Raw genomic sequence first — 11,570 nt, 5'->3', positions numbered from 1 at the left:
TCAAAGGAAGAAAAGCAAAACTGCCCTGTGTCCAGTTTTTACCTTAGGAGAGGCCATCCATGGGCATCACTGGGGTGGAGGTTTCAGTGTCCAGGTGAAGTCATCTCTGGCACAGGAGGGCAAATCATTTCCAAAGGTGAGGTCTTGAGTTGGGGTGATGGCATCTCCAGTGGTGAACTCCTGGGCCAGGGCAATGCCATCTGGGATATGGGACTTGGGATATCCCTTTGAAGTGGGCATCCACTCAGGTTAGTGTGGATCTTAGCATTTGCCACGGTTGGTTGAAACAACGGAGCTTGGAGAATTTGGCCCGTGGATTGTAAACGAATGAAAGTGCCCCAACTTTCTGTAATCAACAGAAAGTGTACAGCTGCACTTGTTTTTTTAGCTTTGTTTATGGTGGAAGTTTGGGTTCAGCTGGGTCCCATATCAGGCAGGCAGCTGCCTGGCCCATGGGACAATCTATAGTTAATGGGTGTCAGCGGAGTATGGGCCTAGATCTGGTCTCCAGCCCTTATGGAATGGAGACAGGATTGAAAATTTGCAGATAGGTTAAAGGCCAGGGGCAACATAAAGACACATTTAGAGGTTTATTTCCTGGGCTGGAATCTTAAAAGGAGTTATTTTAAGAGACCATTAGTTCTCTCAGTTAAACTGGCTATTTAGGTCCTATTAAGGACATGCAGTTCTACTGAATGCCTTGTCCAAGAGCCAAGCATTGTGTATTTTGAAAAGTGAAATGTGTGTCTTGGTTACTACCAGTAACGTCTGTAACCCCAAAGGGAATAAGGAGGGTCCTGACAAGGCCTTGTATTGCGGCCTCAATATAAGTAGAGACATGTGTGATTTTGATTTATATTTTGGGTATCTATGAGGTAAGAGATTCCCAGTCTTCTACCTTGGAAGGGACAGTTTTTACGTAAGAGCCAAATAGTTTATAATAAATGTGAAGGTGGGACCATTTGTTGGCCAGAGCATCTAGTGTGAAGATGACTGCCTAAAGTTTGGCCAACTGTGTTGACCTTTGGGTCCCGTCCTTCATCAGGGACATCCAGGTTAAGGGATGGAAAGCAGCAATATTCCATGAAGCTCCATCACATATGATGGTTAGCAGTGCCATTTGCATCGTCTACAAACAGCATTGCTGTTCACTCAGTTAATGCCAATGGGCTTCTCAGGAAGCCAAGGGGTCTCAGAGTGGGGAGACTTCCTTCAGCACCATGGCATCTGGCAAGGGACTGAAGACAGGGGAAGCCACCCCCAACCCCCTGGAGGTGGAATATGCCAGAGGGCCCATGTTTGGTTCCATCCTGTCTTAGGGAGGACTCTGTAGCTGTGCTGAGCTTGTGGGATGCAGTGTCCATGACCCAAAGCATAATGGGTAGCTGCGTACAGAGGGTCACGGTCTTGGGGGTCTGTGATAGCCTCTAGTTCCAGGAGAGTCCAGGATGTAGCCTGCTATTTGTTGTTTTAATAGTGTACAGCATGAGGCTAAGACGGGTAGTTTCTTGAATCACAAACTCTTGGGCAACTTACGGCCATCAAAAGTGGTGTAGATACAGATGAACCTATTTGTAAAGCAGAAATAGAGACACAGACGTAGAGAACAAACATATGGACACCAAGGGAGGAGGCAGGGGTGGGATGAATTGGGAGACTGGCATTGACATATATATACAACTACGTATAAAATAGATAACTAATGAGAACCTACTGTATAGCACAAGGAACTCTACTCATTGCTCTGTAGTGACCTAAATGGGAAGGAAATCCAAAAAAGAGGTGATATATGAGCTGATTCACTTTGCTGTACAGTAGAAACTAACACAGCAAAGTTTACAGCATCGTAAAGCAAATATACTCCAATTTTTTTTAAAAAAGTGGTGTAGAGACACCAGGAGACATGAGAAGAGGTTGCCAAAGACTATAGTGAAGGAGTTTCTGAGGGCACTAATGGAAGTGTCTGCTGATTTGGAAGTAAAATTTGTAAATACACTGCCACCGGACGCAAAAAGGACTAAAAAATGTTGAACTTACACGTCCGTAAAGAGTGTGTTAAATGAGTCTCATTGGAGGAGGATGTCATCAATATAATGCCATACCTGTGCTCCTGGAGAAAGGTGAACACAGTGAAGATCGTGTTGCAAAGATTCTATGTGGTGGCAAAACTGTTGAGGTACCCATGCCTGGAAAAGGTATCTTGTGTCCTTTCAGAAGTGAAGGCAAACTGCAGCTGAAAGGCTGTTGAAACAGGCATGCAAGAGAATGTTTTTAACCAAATTTATAAGAGCAAAATATTTACTAGTTGGATAGAGTCCGTAATTTTAATAGTATCAGATATTGGGTATGGGGGCCCTAATAGCTGGGAACAGAGCATTAATGTTGTAGTAATCCACCATGAGGCACCTGTTATGGACTGAATGTTTGTGTCCTCCCTAGATTTACAATGTTGAAGCCACAACCGTCAATATGACTGTACTTGGAGATAGGGCCTTTATGAAGGTAACTAAGGTTAAATGAGGGCGTAAGGGTGGGCCCCTAATCCAAAAGGACTGGTGAATTTAGAAGAAAAGGAAGAGAGAAATACCTCTTCCTCTGTCTACCATGTGCAGCCATGGCAAGAAGGCTGCTATCTACAAGCCAGAAAGAGAGGCCTCACCAGAAATTGAGTCAGCCAGCACCTTAACGCTTGACTTCCCAGCCTCTAGAATTTTTTTTTAAAATTTATTTATTTTTGGCTGCGTTGGGTCTTTGTTGCTGCGCGTGGGCTTTCTCTAGCTGCGGCGAGCAGGGGCTACTTTTTCTTGTGGTACATGGGCTTCTCATTGTGGTGGCTTCTCTTGTTGCGGAGCACAGGCTCTAGGCACGCAGGTTTCAGTAGTTGTGGCACATGGGCTCAGTAGTTGTAACTCACGGGCTTAGTTGCTCCACGGCATGTGGTATCTTCCTGGACCAGGGCTCAAACCCGTGTCCCCTGCATTGGCACCAGCCTCTAGAATTTTGAGAAAATAATTTTCTGTTGTTTAAGTCACCCAGTCTGTGGTATTTTGTCTTGACAACCCAAGCTAACTAGTACAGCATCCTTTATTTTTTCCCAGCAGAAACAGGCAAAGTTGGGCCATCAAACGGAAAAGCAGTGGGAACAATCACATCTTTATTAATTAGGTTTTATATAATAAGTTTTAATCCTTGAAGGCCCTCTTTTAACTTACAATGGGCCATATTATAAGGGGTCTGTGGAGTTCCATTGTATCAAGCCAATTTGTAATGGCCAAAGATTTAATTTTAATTCAGTATTCATTGTGTTAGAGTGTGTGTGCCCAACGTGAGATATTTTTAGAGCAATAGGTATTATGACTATGGGAAACTTGGGTAAGGCTGTAGTTAAAGGCTATTTTTTTCTCTATTTTATGTTTAGTTCCTTTTCTAAGATTATAGGGGGTACAATGTTTAAATTTAGTGGGATCCCCAGGTATAACTATAATTTGAGCCCCAGTATTGATTAAGTCTATAAAGTTGTCTCAGTTGATACCTTTTAGCAAATGCTAAAGTTAAATTAGAACCAAGGCTGCAGAGGCACAAAAGTCAATCAGCACCCTTTTTTATCTTTTTGTGATAAATTCTTCTAATATATACATTTTTACATATAAATTTTCGAATTCCAATTGAGTCAAATTAAAGACCTGTTTTAATTTAGTTAGATATCATATATACATATATATCTATTATGTATTAGTTAAAATATTTATATATATATATATATATATACAAAAATATTTTAGTAATCTTTAATTTTCTCCTCCTGTTGTCTAGGGTTTTGTTTTCTTTTCTCTATTCCCTGCTCACCCTTTTTTCTTCTGTTTTAGGCTTTTAGCTCCCTGAAGCCAGTGGGTTTTAGTTTCTGCTTTAAGGGGAAAGAGGGAGGGAAAGGGCCCAGTGCCTCTAGACAGCAGCCTCCTCTGTCCCCTTCTCAACATCCCCTACTTTTTTCCCCTCTTAAACAAAATCTTTTAGAACAGCTGAACAGCTGTATCTTTAGGTGGATAAAGTCCCACTTGTCACGTTTTTCTTTGTCTCCTGTCTCTGACCATTTCCCCCACTTTTTTTGAGTGTTTACCTGATAAACTCCTGGTTTGAATAATTCCAGCAGAATTTGGGGTTTAGGGGCTGTCCCTAGATGCCTGGTAACTGGCCCTGGGTTGACTCAAGGAAGGGGAAATAGTGACATGGTGTGTGGGGTTACATAAAGGAGGTAGTTGTGGGAATGGATCCGGGATTAGTTGGAGGATTTGTCATACAACTTTACCTGTTCATGAAAGCAGGATCCCAGGGCAGATGTAAACAACTTTGGCTGTCAGTTTGGCCCTGTGGTTAATAGACATTAAATAGACAAATACAGAATCTAAGGAAACAGAGCAGCCCCTCTTCACCTTGCAGCATTTTCCAATTGGCCAGTGCTGGGAGCCATGTGCGGCCTCAGCTATACACGTGTTAGGCATAAAACAGCAGCTTCCAGGCATGAAAGAGCCAAAAAACCAAAAACAACAAAAGAGCACCTTTTGCAGTAGACATCTGCTGCTTTCAGCTGCGACGGACCTTCCATTCATAGCACCTTGATATCCCTTTGGAGAACCACCGTGCTTCCCAATTCCTGGCCCAGGTGACTCACGCCATTGTCGGACTGACTTCTCTCAGCCTAGGTATCCAGAGGTGGTCATGTGACTTGGGCCTGGCCAATCAGCATCACCCTCCCATCCTGGCCTCAGTGATTGGTTCACAGATGGGTCTGTGATTCCAGCTAGTCCAATGGCAGCTCTCCCTAAGACTTTCACTAGGGTTCACTGGGAACATGGCCGGTGTGCCTTATTTGGTGGGGTTATCGAACTGTCAGGATGTCATCCTGAAGCTGGGACTGGGAGGGAAGCACCATGTGGAAGAGGGGTGGATGCTAGCCTGAGGGTGAAGCCACCACAGAGGAGAGTGCAGCAAGACTGGGAAAGAAGCTGGGTTGTGATATGATTGTCTGAGGCCCTGGATGCTGCCGTGCTATCAGCCATGGACTTTTCAGTTACACGAGCTGACAAATTCCCTTTCATGTTTGAAAAAAAAAAAAACTGCAAAATAGTAGGCATAGTATACTACTGTTTATGTAGAAAAGGAGGGGGAAATTGTGTTTATATGTATCTGCTTGTGTATGCATTTGAACTTTTCTGATAAGCAAGAAACTAATAATCATGGATACCTGTTGGGGAATGGAAACTGGTGGATGGGGGAAGAAGTCATGGGAATGACTTCACTATATATCCTTTTATATCTTTTTACATTTGCACATTTGGGATTGTTACTATTCATAGTATTAATTACATAATTTTTAAAATATTTATTTATTTTTGGCTACATTGGGTCTTTGTTTCTGCGTGCGGGCTTTCTCTAGTTGCGGCGAGCGGGGGCTACTCTTCATTGCAGTGCACGGACTGGACTTCTTATCGCAGTGGCTTCTCTTGTTGCAGAGAACGGGCTCTAGGCGCATGGGCTTCAGTAGTTGTGGCACGTGGGCTCAGTAGTTGTGGCAAGTGGGCTCAGTAGTTGTGGCCCACGGGCTTAGTTGCTCCCCAGCATGTGGGATCTTCCTGGACCAGGACACGAACCCATGTCTCCTGCATTGGCAGGCAGATTCTTAACCACTGCGCCACCAGGGAAGTCCCACATAATTTTAAAAATACAAAAAACGAGAGGTTGCAATGGTATTTTATAAGCCTTAGTAAGAACAAATTCTATTATACCAAATACATTAAATTTTCAAAGTATGTAAGATAAGTATATTTACACTCCTAACCACTCAAGAGCAAAGTAAACAGAACAGAGTCAAGAGACCAGGTAGATGGGAAAAGATCTTAATTAAAGTTATGCATAGTCTGTCTTTTGTTGTGTTTGCTAAGAAGATGCAAGAAGCTTTCTGAGATATCCAGTGTTAACTACAAAGTTCTTTCTAGAATATTCAATGTTATCCATAAAGAACTTCTGCTTCTGGGTAGGATGTAGTCAGTATCAGTAGGTCTTCATTTGTGCTGCAACAATTGGGGAAAAAGAAGGATAAATTACAAAAACCATATTTTAAAGGACATCAGAGAGCAGTGGGAGCAGAAAAGGAAGAGCTCATTCCAGGTGAGCTGAGATTGTTGGTCATTTTTTCCTTGGGTCATTTGTGAAGTCTGGGCATAGGCTGAAGATTGAGCTTAGTTTACAGAAACTATTGAGGCCATTCAAGCTGCCATTATAGACTAGAATCTAGATGCGAGGCTCATTTTTCCTATGGGATACTTGCTAAGTGCTGGGGTAGACTGAGGGGTGGTGATGGAGGGGGTTGTGCCTGTCTGGGGGCCTGGGCTGGAAAGGCAGCACAAGATCTACATCTTTTGGTGTTTGGAGGATGGAGTCTCACTGGGGAGAAGGGCCTGCAAAAACACAAGATAGATCTCACTCTCAAGATAACTAAAAACAGAGGTGTACTGAGTCCAACTAAAGCTGCAGCTCACCCCAACTCAGCTCAATTCCTGATTGGATTGAGGCATCATCCCTTTAAGATATATGTCTAACAGAGGATAAGTAAACCCTGTAGGGGAAAATACGATTAATCTCAACATCTGTGATTCTTTTATACACAATATTTGGCATATGATAAAAAATTACAAGTCATAGAAAAAGCAGGTATGGTAGCCTGAACAATGTCCTCCCAAAGATGTGTCTGTCCTAATTCCTGGAACCTGTGAATGTAGTGACTTTGCAGATGTGATTAAGGATTTGAGATGAAGACAGTATCCTGGCTTATCCAGGTGGGCCCAATAAAATCACAAGGGTCCTTATGAGAGGGAGGCAGGAAGGTCAGAGTTAGTAGTAGATGTTAAGGATGGAAATGAGAGGTAGGAGTTTTGTGAAGAAGGGGTCACAAGCTAAAGAATGCCGGTGGCCTTTAGAGCTGAAAAGGACAAGGAAAAGGATTCTTCCCTACAGCTTTCAGAAGGAACCCACCCTGCTGACACCTTGACTTTAGCCCAGTGAGACTGATTTTGGACTTCTGACCTCCACAGCTGTAAGATAACAAATCAGTGTTGTCTGAGCCCCCTAAATTTGTGGTAATTTATTATAGCAGTAGTAGGAAACTAATACAACAGGACAATGTGACTGATAATCAAGAGAAAAAAAAATGAGGCAATAAAAGCAGACCCATACCTGATCTGGATGTCAAGGACTTTAACCATTTAAGGGAATGTAAACTGGTGCAGCCACTATGGAAAACAGTATGGAAGTTCCTCCAAAAACTAAAAATAGATTTGCCATATGATTCTGCAATTACTCTCTTGGGCATATATCCAGAAAAAATATATAATTCAAAAAAATATATGTACCCCAATGTTAATTGCAGCACTATTTACAATAGCCAAGACATGGAAGCAACCTAAATGTCCATCGACAGATGAATGGATAAAGAAGATGTGGTATATATATACAATGGAATATTACTCAGCCATAAAAAAGAATGAAATAATGCAATTTGCAGAAACATGGATGGACCTGGAGATTATCATACTAAGTGAAGTAAGTCAGAAAGAGAAAGACAAATAGCATATGATATCACTTATATGTGGAACGTCAAATATGACACAAATGAACTTTTATTAAATAGAAACAGGCTCACAGACATAGAGGGCAAACATGAGTTTGCTCATGAGTTTGCTCATGAGTGAGGGGAGGGTAGGAGAGGGATGGATTGGGAGTTTGGGGTTAGCAGATGCAAACTATTATACAGAATGGATAAACATCAAGATCCTACTGTGTACCACAGGGAACTATATTCAATATCCTGTGATAAACCATGATGGAAGCGAATATGAAAAAGAATGTATATATATGTATAACAGAATCACTTTTCTGTACAGTAGAAATTAACACGTAAGTCAACTATACTTCAATAAAATAAAATTTAAAAATAAAGTAACCATTTAAATATGTTAAAGAGGGCTTCCCTGGTGGTGCAGTGGTTGAGAGTCTGCCTGCCGATGCAGGGGACATGGGTTCGTGTCCCGGTCCGGGAAGATCCCACATGCCACCGAGTGGCTGGGCCTGTGAGCCATGGCCGCTGAGCCTGCACGTCCAGAGCCTGTGCTCTGCAACGGGAGAGGCCACAACAGTGAGAGGCCCGCATACCGCAAAAAAAAAAAAAAAAAGTAATAATAATAATAAATAAATAAAATAAATAAATATGTTAAAGACAGTACTAGGAACAATGAACAAATGGTGACAAAATGTGGAATTTCAACAGAGAATTAGAATATATAAAAGCCAAATGAACATTCTAGGATGAACAGATAGAATATCTGAAAGGAAGCATTCAGATGGGCTGAGCAGCAGACTAGACACAGCAGAGGCAAGAGATTAATAAACTTGAAGATGGGCCAATAGAAAATACCCAAACTAAAGTACAGAAAGATAAAGGAATAGAAAGAACAATGTTAACTACAAAGTTTTTGTTTGATGTCTCCCCAGAATACAATATTTAGCCAAGAAGATTATTCATTTCCTCTTAGAATGTTTGTTGTAGCAGATATAAGGAAATTTGTTTATTTAAATTGTAAGTAAGCTCACTTTGTAAATCATATTGCTGATTAGACTCTTGGATCTAGTTTTCTCCCACGGATTGCAAGTAATACAAAGTAAAGCTTCTAGTGGGTTTGAATCTAAAAACCACAATCATTGTTTACCTCTGAAATTCAGCTTCCACGTTTGTAAAATGGAGGTAATAATATATATCTCATAGCTCTAGTATGAGGATTAAGTGACATAAGGCCCTTTGCATAATAATCCCTGGCACAGAGTAAATGTACATTTTTATTATCATTTTTTCCTCACGCAGGTACATCTGTATGTCAGAAGAATCATCAGAGGGAGTATGAGGTAATGGACTTTCATTCAATAAGATGAGCTTAAATGAAATAATGGATGTAAAGTTCTCCATAAAGAGATATAATGGTGCCCTTTACTATTATAGCAGGAATCTCAGTTTACTAACTCAGATGTACCATAAATAGTATTTTATTTTTATATAATAATTTATTTTTTGAGCTCCCAATCAGCTAGAGTGGCAGCAAGTTAATCTTGGTAATTTGAGGTTTCTTTCCTTTCTGCTAGATGGCGTCTAAGTTCTAGGGGCTCACATTGTGCAAGGTATGGGTTGGATCTTCCCTCATCAGTCACAGAGGAGTACCTTGTTCCTGCACCTACTTCAGGTCAGTGGACTCTGTCCTCAACTTCCATTCCCAGTTTGGGGGCCATGGGAATCTTTCTGCTGCTTCATTGCCAAACAAGGGCATGGAAATATTGGAGAGGCTGGGACATGGCTTGCCTGGACACCCTAGACAGTAGTGCCATCTCTACGATCATGTTCCCAGGGATGCTGCCCAGGAAGCAGGGCCCCAGGCCTTTCTTTCTTGAACCCACTTCATCACTGCTATTAGAAATCAATTTTTCATTTCTCTTTCTCCCTGCTTAAGGGGCTTTTATCCAGTCTCCTTAGAGAACGCTACCTTCTTAATAGGCTTAGGTTTTTGGAATTATTTTTTTGGAACTATTGTTTTTCTACTTTCATTACCACTTCATCTCTCCTCTGAACCAATAAACACAGAACTGGCTTAAGTGGATGAAGAGGAGGGGAAAGGAGGATAACAGAAAGAAATAAAAGTATATCAGGTGAGGAAGGGGTCCAGCTATGATATAATCCATGGGACCAGATTAGCCTTCTTGCCATAAACAACAATAAAACTGGACAAAAATATGTGAGCAACCATTCTCAGGTATTGGATAATAGGCAGTACATCACAGTGATCCTTGAGAGAAGGGGAACTCATGAGATGTGCCCCAAATCATTTTGGCTTTCTGCTGGGGAACAGTTTTCCAACCACAGCACAACAAGCTGGAGTTCTAGCAGAGTAGGGCTGACTTGCTGTGTGGAAGAGGCAGAGATCAGAGCTCAGGGCTCTGAAGCAGCTGCAATCTACAGGTCATGGCACTGGAGAGGATGCAGCTGCATGTGTGGGAGGCAAAAATCTATGTGGGAGGTCCCCTGTGAATCTTTGGCTCAGGGCCGGGATGCACATGTATAGGGGAAGACCACCCAAGGCTTTCCACAGAGAGGCTGCTACAGAGTTGAGGGTAAAATAGATACCAGAAGTCAAGCAGATAACAGAATCTAGAGCCTCTACAATGTATCATCCACAGTGTCCATTAAACAATCTAAAATTCCTACATATGTAAAAACAACAACAAGGAAATGTGACCCATAGTAAAGACAACCACAACAAAGTGTCAAGAGTCAATAGAAACTGACCTCAAGATGGTCCAGATGTTGGATTTAGCAAAGACTTTAAGGAAATTATTATAAATATGTTCAAAAATCTAAAAGAATATGTGTTCAAAGAATTAAAAGAAAATATGGTCATAATGAGTGAAGTAATGGGAAATGAAGCCCAAAAGTATGCAGCGGGTAAGGGGATCTAGGGATATTTCAAACTGCTTTTGCCCAATCCTCATTATTTTATGACGTCACTCCTTTACTCCCAACTCCAGAGATACCTGGTTCTGTCAGTGGTTGTGCCTTTTAAAGATTCTGTGGTATAAACTGGGATGGTTTTCACTTTTGCCCACTACTGGCTCAGGAAATGTCTCTTCTTGGATCTGCTAAAAGTCAACATTTCTCTTCTGCTGTCTGGCTTCCAAAATTTTGTTAGTGCTGTCTCCTCTGTTCTCTCATTTTTGTAGATTTATTGTAGTTTTAAAAAAATCACTTTAGTAGGTTTTAGTAGGAGTTTTAGAGGGAATGAATCTAGATGTGCATGTTTAATCCATATTTTCAGCCAGAACTCCTGTACTAATTCTTAAAAGTGATTTAAATAACATAACATTTCCTGGAAACTGTTCTCATCCAATATATTAACAGACTTCTGTTGGCCTCCTCACTAAAAGGCCCAAATGAGATTTCTTAATCTCCCTTTCTTCGTGTGCCCTCAAGGGCCACAAAGCCTCTAAAATAAATTACAGTTATGCCTGTCGTAAGCCCATTAGTTGGACATGACAAATCAGTAAAAAAGAGATACTCATTTTCTTCTATGGAAGTAGCTTTCCTCAAGGGACCTGGGCTCACCACAATCTCACAAATGCATACCTTCTTGGACATGTCTGGCTTTTGCCGACAGTAAATATTAAATTATACCTCAAATATAAAACCTCTACTGCATCTAATTCAAGCTAACCCCATTAAATGATTACCTAGGTCTTAAAATCTAAAAGGCTTTTTCTTCCCTTAAACAAGTCCTGTCAGCCCCAACATTAGGTACCCTTGCTTCTAGTAAGCACGTCACTCTTTTTTGCCATTAAAAAAGCAATATTTACCTTTGCTGTACAAAGACTGGTGGAGACAACTCCCCGTTGCCTATTATAATTCTCTTTGCACCAGATGTGCCTCCAGCCTGTGTTCTGTGGCTAGGACATCTATCTCATTAGAGCCTTCTTCTGTTTTT

General features: G+C 41.4%; 1 long non-coding RNA gene across 1 annotated transcript; it reads right to left on the bottom strand.

Moving 5' to 3' along the window:
• Window positions 1-1,065: 1,065 nt before the first annotated feature.
• Window positions 1,066-5,485, bottom strand: LOC307182171. The gene is made up of 5 exons (XR_013827139.1): window positions 4,557-5,485; window positions 4,307-4,365; window positions 2,915-2,992; window positions 2,103-2,241; window positions 1,066-1,568 (listed from the first exon to the last, which is right to left on the bottom strand). It is a non-coding gene; the product is annotated as an uncharacterized lncRNA (long non-coding RNA).
• Between the last annotated feature and the right edge of the window lie 6,085 nt (window positions 5,486-11,570).

This window comes from Stenella coeruleoalba (assembly GCF_951394435.1).
Source record: "Stenella coeruleoalba genome assembly, chromosome: 2".
NCBI lineage: Eukaryota > Metazoa > Chordata > Mammalia > Artiodactyla > Delphinidae > Stenella > Stenella coeruleoalba.
The sequence above is the reverse complement of the archived record's forward strand: the minus strand, read 5'-3'. Positions and strand labels throughout refer to the sequence as shown.